The sequence below is a fragment of the Heterocephalus glaber genome, unplaced genomic scaffold (genome assembly GCF_053883595.1).
Source record: "Heterocephalus glaber isolate CG9 unplaced genomic scaffold, H.glaber_assembly_v1.0 deba00000676, whole genome shotgun sequence".
Taxonomy (NCBI): Eukaryota; Metazoa; Chordata; class Mammalia; order Rodentia; family Bathyergidae; genus Heterocephalus; species Heterocephalus glaber.
In genome coordinates, this window is record NW_028258156.1 from 23,144,808 (window position 1) to 23,159,362 (window position 14,555).

The following is a 14,555-nucleotide window of genomic DNA, read 5'->3' on the forward strand; positions in this document are numbered from 1 at the left end:
TATATCTAAAATGTCCCCCAAAGCCACATGAGCTCATAGGGGGCAGAGTGATTGGATCATGGATGCATGATACTCACTATTGGATTAGTTCACTGATGGGTTTATAGCTGGTCTGATGTCAGGGGGTGAAGCACAATGGGAAGAGGTGGATCACTGTGCGGCCTGGAAGGTGTTTATACAAATCCTTTTCCCTTGATGCCTCTCTCGCTGCTCCCTGGCTCCCATATTATGGACTGTTTCTCTTCTGCCACGCCGCCCTGCCTTGGAACCAGCTGACTATGGACTGAAACCTCTATAAACTGAGCCAAAATGACCCTTTCCTCTTTTAAATTGTAGATGTCAGGTTTTGTACCAACAATGAGAAAGCAACTAAGACAGGGACTGTACTTGGCTCTTGATTTGAATAAACCAAGAGTAAAAACTAAATTGTGAGGTAATCAAGGAAATTTGAGCACTATTTCATAATATTAACAAATTATTATTTTTATTTGTGTTCTTGGTGTTATGACTGTATTTTTAAAAGACAGATTTTATCTCTTAAAAATACTACCTGAATTGTACTAGCAGTATAGCTCCTGTTCAAGGCCCCGGGTTCAATCCTCACTAACATGCACACACCCACCCACCCACACACACACACACACACACACAGAAGAGAAATACTACTGATTTATTTATAGATGAGAGAATATGATCACTGGAGTGTTTTAAAGTAATCTGGGTTAAGCAGGAGGGTGGAAATGGGGGAGTGGCAGATGGAAGGAAATTGGCCATGTGTGAACTTCTATTGATGCTAAGTGATTGGTACAAAGGTTCATTATACTAGTCAGATGGATGTTTGCATGTTTGAAAGAATCCATAATAAAATTGTTTTAATTACAATGATTAAATCTATTCTAATTAATTTAAATTTTCCTCCCACACTTGTATTTTAATTTTTACAACAATACTAAAGTTCTGACATGAACATTCCATGGGTTTTTGCAGTGGGGATGGTGGAGATTTAAAAGAAGAAAAGTAAAGAAGGAAGCTAAGAAGGAAAGAAGGTGGGAAAAGGCTTGGAGAAGAGTTGGGCCAATAGAGGAGAAGGGAAGTAATTTCTGACCAGAGAGCCAAGTTCGTGGGAAATCAAGTCCCAAAGGTCTAGTGGGTTCCAACTGGCCCCTAGCTTCCTCGATGACAAGCTGTAGAGCTGAACTGTGACATGTGAGCCTGGGCTCCACACTCTTCCCAGGTGAGGTATCACCCCCCCTTGGGTTCTGTCCTGACCCCATGGAGTTGTACTTACTGTTGACACTTCAAACCTGCTCCGAATAATCTGGACCACAGTGGATATTGGGCAGCCAGAGGCTGCGAGATTCTTTTTTTACTTCCAAGATTCTTTTTTAAACAAATAATTCCCAGGTATTTTATTTCTTGGATGAAGTTATTAGCATACAAATAAAAGTGATCTCAGGTTAATGGTAAAGAGAATGTACTGTCTCCAACGTTCCATAAAAATAAGCAATAAGAACTTTAAATTAGTTTGTATGACATCACATTTTCTGTATAACTTTTTTTATTGAGTCAGTATCTTGCTTTGTAGTTCAGGCCAGCCTTGAACTCACTATGTAGACCAGGCTAGCCTTGAACTCAGGGCAATCCTCCTGCGTCCGTCTCCTAAGTGCTGGGATTACAGATGAGCACCACCTCACCCAGCTTCTGCATAACTTTTTAAATGGACATTTTTGCCTTGCACAAAGAGCACATTTATGGTATACACCCATCACCCAACTCCAACAGTTATCTGGCCACCTTGTTTCATATACACCTTTTCTCTCCGCCCCTGCTAGATTATTATTTTTTTAATTCCAAACATCACTAATATTTCATCTGCAGAATTTCTGTATGATCATTTTTTTTTACTTCCGATTGATGGGACCGAGAGATGGACTTCTGACAGGTCTGTGCGGTGAAGAGTCTGCCCAAAGATAACCAAAGTCAGGCCTGAAGGGACAAGGAGGAGATGGGACAGCGACAGGGGCTGGAGACTGACAGAGGCTGCGAGGGAAAGAGGCAGCTGGTGCTGAGGAAGCAGAAGGGCAGATTGGAGGCCCAGGGGCTGCAGCTGAAAGGTGAGGGTCCCCTAGTGACAAAGGGGGTGAGCACCAGTGTTGGAGTCGAGCGGCGAGGGTCTGGTGGTCCTGACCCGCAATTGTTGCCTGGGCAGTGTCCCGTCATCACCCCAGAGCTGGCCTCCAGGGCACTGTTCCAGGATAGTCAAGGTCTGAGATACTGCAACTTGCCCCCTTCAACTGTCAAAACTTTTATTTCTGCCCAATTTGGTAGAAGCCTTCTAAACCATATTACACACCTCTCCGCTTCCTTAAGGAGAGAGGTGCACGGATCATTTAGCCTTTTCCTAATGGCTTAAAAGCATTACCATCGATGGCAGTTTCGTGTTGACCTGGAAAGTGATCGTGCCTCCCGGGATTGCAGAGATGATTTTACACACACGCTGCTCAGGCAGATGGCCATTCGATTTTTTCTATTTCCTGGTTATTTTACTAAGATAAGGTGATGGTGAAAGGGATCATTGCTTCTCTCCTGCAACTGCCCCCTTTTATAACTATCAACACCTCCAATGGTAAGGTCCACCTTCGCTCCATCTCCCATCTTATTCTGTCTTCTCGCCAGGCCATGAAGCCATTAAACACCTGTGTCCCCGGTAAGGGTAAACTGGCTGTGAGTGACAGCCCAAGGCCTCGCCTCTGAGTCAAGCCCATGGATTTTAGGATGTCTATTTCGTGTCTTCAGAGCTTCCGTGGCTCATTTTTTAGTTATTAGCTGAGTCCCAGATGGCCAAAGCTGCTGAGTGGGGATATATTGCTTCTGTGTTGCTCTGGGGTATCCAACACCAGGTCTTCAAAACAGAAGCTAAATCAGATCTGAGTATTTCCCACCGATAATAAAGCCAGGCATAGGAGATGGGTAATAGGATAGCCTCGAAATACAGACACATCATGGTTAAACATTCCACCAGACCCTGGGTACTGGAAGGAGAAAATGAAAATGGAAACGGTGGCTTTTAGAAGTATGTTTTATTCAAAAGAAATACGTCTAAGAACCTCATTTTAAATAAGAATGCGTTCAACTACACCAGAATCAGTAACTCTAGGAGTAAAAAGATGCTCTTCTGATGAAGTGGATGAAAGGTGCTTTCCTCAAATGCTATATGGAAACATCAGCCTGGCATACAGAGAAGAGGGCTTCTGCTGCCCTGGCCTCTGCTGAAAGTCTCCTCCTCCGCAGGGCGCTAGGAGACAGGGCCAAGACCGTAGCAAAGGTTTCCGAGCTGCAAGGTAAAGACAGCACCTCACTGACTCTCAGCCCTTACTGTGCAGCAAAATCATCTGGGAAACTTTTTTTCAAAACAATGTTCCTCATTGTTATATAACTTATGTAAATCAAACATACAGATATTAAATGTACAACATGTAAGATCCTATTTTCAAAATGAGTTTTGACAAGTGCTTATGCTTTGGGACCCAGGCCACTCTCAGGATACAGACATATCTGTCATTCCGGAAAGTTCTTTCCTGAGTGCCCTAGTCACTCACAGATGCCCCTACCTTGCAGGCAACTGTGTTGATTCCTTCCTCCATATTTTATTTGCCTGTTCTAGAACTATATATGAGTACAATCACACAGTGGGCACTTTTTCATGTGTGATCTCACACTCAGTTTCATGTTCTTAAGATTCATCCATGTTGTTGTATGAACCAATTGCTCATTCCTTTCTATTATGGAAGTGAATTTTATTGCATGGATATACTATAATTTATGTATCCATTCTATAATTAAGGGACATTTGTAGTTTCCAGTTAGGGGCTGTTATTACCAAAGCTGTAAGCCTTTTGGTATATGTCTATTTTCATTTCTCTTCAGAAAAACCTAGAAGTAGGGTTTTTGTTCACTGGTAGGTCTGTTTTACTTCACATGAAACTGCCAGACCAACTTCCAAACTGGTTGCACCATTTTATGTTCCTACTAGAATTGAATGGGAATCCTTTCCAACATTGATGATGGTCGTCTTTAAATTTTAGTCATTTTAGCAGGTATTTCAATTTGGTTTTAATTTTTATTCCCTTAATGACTAAGGGTCTTACTTTTTCATGTGCTTATTGGCCATTTACCTTTATTCTTTGTGAAGTGCTTAGTTTTATTCCTGAGTTTATCCTGACTTTGATATATGTGTGGTAAATAATTCTCCCCAGTCCGTGAGTGATTTGTTTCTTCTTTTTCTTACCAGTAGCTTTTAAGGAGCAGAAGTATTTAGTTTGGGCTGGTGGTGTAGCTCTGAGCTTGTCTTGGCATGCATGAGGCTGTGGGTTTAGTCCCTAGGATCAATTTTTTAAAATAATAGTTTTTAATTTTGATGACATCCATTTAGTACTTTTTGGTTGCCCCAATTATCCTAATGCACAGCTGAAAGACCCTACATGAAAAGGAAATAGGAGTTGAAAATTAGAGGGCACTAGACAATGGAAGTCTGCAAATATAGTAAGGCAAAATCCAAATGCACACAGGAAAGTACTTAAAAGCCCTCTGTGTCCATGAGGGGACATTTCAATGCATAGGTAGAGTCCAGGGGATGGAAGCTGCGAGCGTAGTGATTCTGAAATCAGACTGGTCATCTGAAACACAGAAAAGCTTTTCAGAATGCAGAATTCATGGCCACACACAGTCCCAAGGAATCAGAATGGGTGTGGGGCAAGAATGCATTTTAGGGAAGTTCCCCCAAGGGATTCTACTGGGAGTACTTTGGGCTTGGAAGGCTTGGAAGCCACTGGGTCGTGACCTCTTTTTTCCCTTGGGTTTAAGAGTCTATGCTGAGCTCAGTTTTGAAAAAGAAGCTGGTGTCAACTAGGGCTAGAGAAGGGGGAAGGGTGTGGGCAGTAGGGCCCCCATGCCTCTGTGGGGTACCTCTGTGGACCCCTGGGACCCTGCTGTGCTCTGGCAAAGCAACCCTTGACTATATCAGTTTTCTGCAAACAACCAGAACACGTTTCCCTTGAGAACTGAAGTCACACACCATGTGTCCCCAATAGAAGTGTATGACTTATTCTGTTTTTCCATAAGCTTGGTCTTAGTCAAGGCTGGAGACAGAAGCAGATGTCAAGATGTTTCAGCCAGGGAAGGGAACAGAGGAGGGATGCAGCCTTTGTTACTTTTTAATTGGAAGATGTAATTTCAGGCAGTAAGACATTTTTAAAATTTCATTAATTGTTTGTTGCTGTCACTGATAAGAAGGTGAACAGGCAGGCAGGAGACTTAAAGTGAGCCATCTTTAAAAATTAAGGACGAGTTGTTCCTGGGAAGGGGATCCGAAGTAAAGTACGAGTTATGATGACAAGCACTGGCCTAGTCCTCTTCATCAAGGAAGCACTGCCAGTCACAAGGTGACAGTGGCTTCTCAGGGCAGCATTTCCCAACCTTTGTGCAGAAAAGAACACATAAGGAAGCTGAGAATACAAACCAAATCGGTGTAGCCAGATAAACAGGTCTCGTGCATATTTTTTACTGTTTGTGAAATTTATGTGGTCGCTACTGAAATTAATGAGATACACACTTACCCGAAGGCATCACTGAGTCCACAGCAGTTTTCATAGCTACCAACTGTCCCAACCAATGGGTACCAAAGTACATGTTCTATCGCCTGGCATTCATAAAGCTCTTGCTGCTAGAAAGAGTGAGAGCTGAGCGCAACCGCTTAGGAAGGGCCTCTTTGCATTTATTTTCCTCCCGTGCACTCTACAAATAGCTTTCCCTTCATTGCTGTTGAGCTGGCTCTCAGGAGTAGACAGGAAATGAGACAGGAGGCAGACAGAGGCTGGAGGAGAAGAACAAGGAGTTAGCTGGTGAGGGGGAGCTCCTTCTCACCAACTGAAGACCCCCATCCCTTTTTCCGGCACACAGAGCTCTCTAAGGCTTCCGACATAAGTGAAATAAAGTTTAGTTTATTTAGAAAACAAACCAAAGGCAAAAAATCCTTTGCTATTTGAAAAAGCTGAAGAATTACTGGGAGGAGCCATTGCCTGAATTATTCATTGCTTCAAAAAGTAATTATTGATTTCCTACGATGCGGTTTACAAAACATCAGGGGATGCCACCAGCAAAGGAATGGGGAAGGGATGTTATATCCACCAAAAAGTTAGACACTGTCACTTATTGGCCTATGTTAACTTAGAGCATATACAATTTATAAACCTATTTCAAATGATGAATTCGGCACTGGCAAGTACTGAAAATGACACACACACACCCTGCTAGTCACTGGGGAAATTGGTACAGTCCTCTACAGAGCAATTTGACAGTGCACTTAAGAGTCCTAAAACATTCATGCCCTTGACCTGGCAACTTATGGGAATTTTATTTTAAACAAATAAGTCAAAGGAAGTTAGACACACAAATTAGTTACACACACAAATGTTTTCACTGGGTGCAGTTTGTAATACTGAAACCCTGGAAGCAATCAAAAGGCTTAACAACAGAGGAATATTAAAGGAAATTATAGTAAGGCTATTCAATGAAATATTATGCAGCCATTAAAACATCCATAATGAACCACAGATGCATAGCAAATGCAGAATACAAAGTACTGAATGAAAAAAATGCAGAGTATAAAATCATATCTATGCCATAATGGTCACGGGATACAAATGTATTACACAAATTACCTATGAATAAGGACTGAACAAAACATGGAGCAATCCCTTATTTGTTACTAAAGCTTGTAGGTGAATTTTACCTGCTTTTATCTCCAGTATGTTTACATCATTTATAAAGCTTGGTACACAGAAGAAAGTCTGACCCTGAGTCCAGAAAGGATTGATGGGATAATCACTAACTCTCCATGAAACGTGTCCTTCCCTGCGTTATGAAGTTGTCTGTCAACCTACCCTCCATTGGAGGGACGGAATTGAACTTAAGGTACGATAGCTCGAGGAATTCCACACAAATAGGGCATGGTGTCTCTTTTCCAGCCTAGAGGAGGTGCAAAGAGATGTTGGTGTCAAAACAGTGCCTGAAGGATGTGGTAGTCACTTTCTCGTTGCTGAGACAAAATACCTGACCCCCAAAGTTAAAGGGGGAAAGGTTTATTTAGCTCAGTTTGTAGAGGTTTCAGTGCATAATCTGCTGGCTCCAAGGCAGGGTGGCACACGGCAGAGGGGCAACAGTTCATGGTGGTGGAAGACAGCAAAAGCAACCATGGACCTTAACAGCATCTTTCTGGCCCTTTTGTCTTATCCAGACTACTGGGGATAAGGCCGGTGCCAAACCACTCAGTGGACTGATTTAGTAACACACACCCTCAATCCCAGCATCACACACTCTAGATCCAGCCACCTCTGAAAAAGCCCCACTTATGACTGCCTGAGGCTTTGGGGGCCCATCTAGACACAGACCATAACAAAGGGTTATGTGGTTTGCCCAAGATTACACAGCTAGTTAACAGTGGAGCTGGGGGCCGGGGATTTAGCTCAGTGGTTCCACCGCCTGTCTCACAAGCGGAAGGTCCCGAGTTCGATCTCTGGTACCCCCAAAAAACCAACCAAACAAACAAAAAACAGTGGGGCTGGTTTTCAAACCATGGCTGTCCAATTCTAAAAGCCCTCTCCTGGAATCTCCCCTCCACTCCCAGCAGGCCCAGGAGAAGATAAAGGGGCGAGTCGGTGCGCACAGAGCTCATGAGCTTGTTTGGCCCTGGAGGTTTTAAGCCAGGGTTCTGAAGCCTGGCTGCACATTTGAATCATCTGGGGTGGGTTTTAAACTTTGTGATGCCTGGGCCTCATGTGCAGACTGATTTCATTGATCGGAGGTAGAACTAAAACAAGGGTATGGCACCAGACACTTCCGGTGATTCTTTCTGCAGTCATCCCTGACAGCGACCAGCTTGGGCTCTTTGCATATCCAACCATTATCCCGTGAACCTTTCAGCTGGCCCAACAATTTGAGTTAGAACAACACTCACATTTTCCACTTTTTTATTGTGGTAAAATTCACATAAAATTGACTGGTTTAGCCACTTTAAAGTACACAATTCAGCAGTACAAAGTACATTCACACTATTCTGCAACCATCACCAATATCTAGTTCTAGAATGTGTTTATCATTCCAAAAGGAAAACCCCCAAATCAGTCATTCTGCATTCCTCTCCTGCCCCCAGTTCCTGGCAACCATTAATCTGCTTGTCTGTCTTTAAATTTGCCTATTCTGGACAAATCATACCAGATTCACATACTGTGGCTTCTTACATGTAGCATAAGGTTTTCAAGGTTCATCCAAGGTTCATTCATTATAGGTGTATCAGATTCCATCCCTTTTTATGGCTGAATAATATTCCATTGTGTGAATATAGCATAATTTTTTAACCCATTCATCAGTCCATGGGCATGTGGGTTGTTTCCATTTTTTGACTTCCATTACTCTTCCCTTAAATCTGAAGTTTCTTTTCAGAAAGACCTAGAGAGGGAAAGTTTTAGAAGTTAACAATGGGAGCCTGGAGTAGAGCTGTGCTTCTCTAAGTGTGATCCCCCTGGGCTCTTGTTAGCAATGCAAATTCTTCTGCCCAAACCCAGATCTGCTGAAGCAGAGATTATGCGGGTGGGGCCAGCAGTCGCCCAGGGGATTCAGGGCAGGCTCTAGTGTGAGAACCACTGATGTAGCTGACACCAGTCTGGGTTCCAACACAAGGCGTGTCTGCTGCCTACCCTGAGATCACAACTTCCCACACTGCAGACAAAGCACTTCCAGGTCAGGGTGGCCGCTGGCCCTGGGCAGCCTCCTCCGTGGTTCCTAACAACTACAGTGTCATCTGTCGGGATCCAAGATGCTCATGCCACTGAGTCAGCTGATGCCTGAGACATAGTTGACAGGACACCTTCAAGTCATCATAGCTCCCTGTAACAAATACACACATGTTGTAAGAAAATAGACTTCATCTGAGGGCTGGATCCTAGCAGTTTGCAATCAACATGTTCACTACCACAAAACCACTGGCTCGAGCTCCTGGTCTGGTTTCTGCTCCTCCTTCTGGCCCGTGATGCTCCCTGCTCCTCCGACCTGCCCAGGACTCCTGCTCACCTCCAATCCTGTGGGCCACGGGTCGGGCCACCTTCATGCCTTTATTCAAGCTGTCTCTCCTCCCTGTGACCCGCCTACTTGCTCCCCACTCATCACCTCCCACCCTCGCCTCATACTCAGCCCATCCTCACCTCTCTGTGGAACCCAATGGGACTGCCCCAGCCAGCAGTCGCTGCTCCCCTTGCCCTTGTACACCAACGTACCCTACTCAATCATCCTGTTTACTATATTGTTATTTCATTCTTATTTTATAACAATGTAATTGCCAACTATTCTGTAGTTTCCAATAACTATGATGTAGTTGCAGAGGGAGGTGCTGCGTAAAACCACGGCTATGGCCGAGTCACACATTAGAACATACATGGTCATACAGAGAAGAAACATACCATGTGAGCTCTGGCAGGACCTGATGGAGAAAAGGCAAGTTCTGGGCAGGGCCTGGGAAATAAACAGAGAATGTGAGATGAGCTAAGCTCTGTTCTCTAGGAAAGGAAGTGCAATTTGGGGTTAGGGGAACTAGTTGGTTGAGATGACAACTCCTGAGGAAGAACAAAGCCCGAGATATGTGAAGCCAGGGACTTAAGGGAACACGGCTCTCAACTTGGGTAAGGGACCAGCCGCGTGGCTCTCCCTATGGCCTGCGCTATGCTGGGTTCTCTGCGTGAGCAAAGGCAAGCTGTCTACACAGTCTAAGGTATAAGGAATACAGGAATTGAGGGGGATGCGGGCAGGAAAAAGGGGGTCAGCCCCAAAATGTTGAGACCATGAGCCCTGACTCTACCAACTGATCTAGATCCGAAAGAAAGGGAAGAGCCCGAAGGCTGGCTGGCTCATCACCTGGTATCCAGCAGGGATTGGCTCCTGGACCCACAGGATATCAAGATCCGGGGACGCTCAAGTCCCTTACGTAAAATGACACAGTATTCGCATATAACCCATGCACATCTTAACATGTGTTTTCAATCATCTCTAGATCCCTTAAAATTCCAAACACAATGTAAATGCCACATAGTTTTTAAACTGTACTGTTTAGGGGATAAATGGTAAAGGAAAAAGGCTATCCATATACAGTACAAATGCAATATTTTCCCCAAATATTTTCATTGCACGGCTGACTGAATTCATGGATGTGAAAGCTATGAACACAGAGGGCTGTATGTATAACCGTGCAAGGTCTGCCAGGCAGAGGCAGCTTAATGCTGTATTTGGCCCTTCTAGAACATTCTGCTGGGATGGAAGTGTTTCTTGTCAGTGAGTTTAGAAGGGCCAACACTGAAACAGATGTGTGCTGAGTATCCTGTGAGTGTCATATATTCATTTGTAAAAAATAGCCAGAACAGGAACTTAACTGCCTTGACACTTTTGCAGACCAAAGTTATCGCAGCCTTGATATATGGAGAACTCCAGGTTTTCAATCACCCTTTCATCTGTGCGTTGGAGCACATTGGCGTTGACTCTCTGAGATGAATCTTGGCCCTGCTCCCCTATCTGCCCACCTCTTCTGAGGTGAGGTTCCTGGCTTGGGATCATACACTCAGTGACCTTGGGCAGCTCTCTTAACTTTTCTGGGCCTCAGTTTACTTATCTATAAACGAGCATAGCTGTACTGCCTATCTCACTGGAAGGTTACAAGACAAACAGGCAATACAAAGCTCGCATCAGTCCAGACTCCAGCCCGAGGGCTCTCAGTGGAATGGGTTTTATTGGCTTTCGCTTGGCTCGTGGCCCTTTGTCTCTCTTAAGGGACAGTCAGGGCACTTGTCATTGGGTTTATGGTAAAGAAGTTGTTGGGGACGCCATTTACAATACCACAATGTCCTTCTCAGAAGGGCTCCAGAGAGATGTCTGCCACCTTCACCTGGGCAGCTACCTGAGTGCAGCCCACTGTTTCCTCTCATAAATACATGAAGGATCTAACAATTGGGGTTTTCTTGTCGCACCAGCTCTGGGAAAGTTAGGATAACTTTATGGTAGGAATTTTTGTACTGGTTTCATTTCTGGGCTCCATTTTATCCTTCCCCTGTTTTCCTCTGTCTCTGCAGTCTAGACTCAGGCTAGGAATGTGACATGAACTTAGTAATGATCACTCCAATTCCACGAAGAAAACATCACTCCCACTGAGAGACAAAGAAATCTGGTTGCAAGAAGTTGATGGGACTCATCCTGGGAAGGGAAGCAGGAGAGCTGGGATTGAAGGCACGCTGTCATATCACTGATGTGCTCTCCTAGTATAAGAGTCATTACTGTGTACTGTCAAACATCCTTTGAGGAACAAGGCATGGTGTAAATAAATAAATGATGTCTCCCCTTGCCAGTTCTCTTAGGTATCTGGTGGCACTATGATTTTGGTGTCTGCTGCTTCATAACCCCTAGAGGGTCCCAGGACACCTTAATCAATGACCCTGGGATAAAGTGAGGAAGAGACCAGGGAACAGCAAAATCACAGTGAATTCTGCTTCTGGGGCCAAAAACAATTTCTTGGTCACCAGCTGCCTTTCTCCATCCCCTAACACATGCACGTACACAGGCAGGTACACATGCACGGATGCACACATGTACATCTCCCTCACTCCATCCAGGTCCAGAAGCAATGCTTGGACTATAGGGCTAAGTACCTTGCACACCATTCTGTGCCTGTGCAATGCCAGCAGCCACTCTAGGCTACTGATGTTATCATCCCATGCGGACCTCAGGCTGCTCCCTGGATGTGGAGATGTCCCTGGAGAAGGAAGCATGATATAGCAAATAAGACCCACCCCTGGAGTCTCCTGACTGCATTTGAATCCAGCCCTACTTCTTCTTCATTTGCCTCAGTCTTCTCATTTGTACAGTGGTGTCTTAGTCACTCTCTTACTTGCTAGGACAAATACCTGACACTCACAACTTAAAGGAAGAGAGATTTACTCTGGCTCATGGTCATAGGCCACGGTCAGCTGGGTCCAAGGCAGGAAGAGCATGGTAGATGGGTTTGGGCAGAGGAAAAGCTGCTCACGCCATGGTGGCCAGGAAGCAGAGGGAGGAGGAGGAGCCAAGGAAGGAGATGTACCCTTCCAGGTCACACCCCCAGTGACCTGCCTCCTGTGACCAGCCCACCTCCAACAGCACACTCAGCCAAGATTTACTGACCGATGAGCACAGTGCGCCACGGCCCGATCCAAACCATAGCAATGGGCTCGATGATAACACTAAACCTCCTCTTGGAGAGACAAGATAGTGTCTACTGAAGAGCACAGTGCTGAAGAATCTTAGCTGAATCCAGGCTCTCACATGCTGGCTCAGAGACCCCGAGTGAATTATTTGACCTCTGGGTCAGTTCTTCACCTGTAAATTGGAACAATGGAAGCTACTACTTCAAAGGAGTGCAAGGAATAAAATAAAGTCATGGGTATAAAATAATTTAGGGCCAGGGATTTAGCTCAGTGGTTCCACCACCTGCCTTGAAAGTGCAAGGACCCAAATTTGATCCCTGGTACCAAAAAAGTAAAAAATAAATAAAATAATTTAAATTATGCCTGGCACAGAGTAAGCACCATATTCAATGTTAACTATTACCATTATGATGATGATGATATGATAATTGTACATGCAAGGTGCTTGTGGTGACTGGCAATGGATGTGAGTTATTCTCTCCTTCCTGCAGGCAGCACTCTGGGGAACCTGGACATCTCCGGGTTGGTCCAGGGCAGGAACTCTGTGAGTACCTCTTTGCATAGAAAATCCAGCACAAATCCTCCCAGCCCTGCATCTTTGCCAAGCAAGGAGGAAGGGCAGGAGGAGGAAGAGAGAGCAAACCATCCCAAGTACAGCTAGGGAGGTGTCAGTTCAAGACCACCAGAACCACATCCTTTGAATTCCAAACTAAATGTACCTCAAGCTGAGCCCTAAGCTCTGTGGAGACAAACTAGCTCCAGGGCCTACTGACTGCTGATGTGGCTCTTATGTAAATCCATAGGAACCTCAGAAAACACTCCTTTTCCTCCTGCAGGCAGGCTGGGCTGGCTCTCTCAGGGAGGGGTGGCTGTGCTGCTCCTGCTGCTCCTCACTACACCTTTCCTACTCTTTGCCCTCCTGCTTGAGTTCTCCTATCATTGCATCTCCAGGCACTGAAAAGTGGCTTGGCAAATTAGAGATGAAGTCAGAAATAGAGGCAGGAACATTTATTAAGAAGAATTCCTAAAAAGAGAAAAAAAAAATCAGAGAAGTAGAAACAGGCAGAATAAGAAGAGTGTAAGGCTTCAGGTCAAGAAGTATGAGGCCAGGGATTTAGCTCAGTGGTTCCGCTGCTTGCCTCGCAAGTGCAAGGACCCCGAGTTTGATCCCCAGTACAAAAAAAAAAAAAAGTATGACAGAAACAAGAAACACTCAAGAAACAGGAACTCATAGTATGCTGGTTATTCACCTTTTATTTTTAAAGTTTAAAAAATTTTTAACTGATACAAAAAACCCCATAAAAGCTGTACATGTAATGTCTTGTTCAATGTGTATATGCATTGTGTAATATTTAAAGCAGGTTGAACATATTAAAATGCTTACCAATTGTCACTTAACCTTTATTAAATGCTCGCTGTGTATGTGCACCATCTCACTCTTTTTTTTTTTTTTTTTTTTGGTACCGGGGATCGAACTTGGGACCTTATGTTTTCGAGACAGGTGGCAGCGCCACTGAGCTCCATCCCCACCCCCCAACCCACTCTATGAAGAAAAGGTAGATACTACGTGATCCTGACCGATTCACAGATGGACAAACTAGTTTCGAGAGGCTGAGGTTTGCAGTCTTATTACTGTGCCCAGTGTGAATCAGGAAAGACTGGAGAAGATTCAGAAAAGAACCATAAAGATAAGGGAGGGGTCTAAAATTTAAGATGTGGTCCAGAATTTTAAGGAGTAGGGGGCTTTGAAATGACACCCGCACCCCTCCCTATCATCCTGTCAGGTCTTGGTCGTGGCTAAGGAAACCAATCCCACTCTCCATACAAGGGGGCTGCTCAAGCATTCAGCCAATGAGCATCACCATTCCCCACACCCCCCACAATGATTGCCCCAGGTATGCAGTACTCGAACAGATTTGAGCCAATGAGATATGTTATATATTCTGAATTTTGTTTTTAAGAAACATCTCTTCCCTTCCATGGGAATTCCTCTAAAAGGTCCTCTGAGACTGAATTAGAAAGCATGTGGCTCTGAGTGGCAACAACTAGCCTTCAAATATATACTCTCCCTATCTTCTGGGAAGATACACACTGGGAATGAGAATAATTCAATTTCCAACTGGGAACATTTGAGCCCAACAAAAGATTCGAATCCCCACCCATCCTTACAACTATCCTGCGTGACTAAGTACTAGCCAATGAGTTGTAAGAAACAAGGATGTGTGGTACTTTCTGTGCATTTCCTCAACAGTGAGGAAGCAAGGCTTTCTTTGGACCTTT

At 44.5% G+C, this 14,555-nt stretch overlaps 1 long non-coding RNA gene across 15 annotated transcripts in view; it reads right to left on the minus strand.

Moving 5' to 3' along the window:
* Positions 1 to 981: 981 nt before the first annotated feature.
* LOC101710509 (uncharacterized) overlaps positions 982 to 14,555 on the minus strand; it is a 36,270-nt gene continuing 22,696 nt past the window's right edge. For 13 of the 15 annotated variants that reach the window (XR_002392987.2, XR_015449395.1, XR_015449402.1 and 10 more), the window contains 3 exons: positions 9,513 to 9,564; positions 8,754 to 8,943; positions 8,011 to 8,505 (listed from right to left, as the gene is read on the minus strand). This is a non-coding gene — a long non-coding RNA (uncharacterized LOC101710509). Of the gene's footprint in view, positions 5,476 to 5,615; positions 5,873 to 6,790; positions 7,027 to 8,010; positions 8,506 to 8,753; positions 8,944 to 9,512; positions 9,565 to 14,555 lie in introns of those variants that run through there. The other 2 variants (XR_015449400.1, XR_015449398.1) reach the window with 2 other exon arrangements.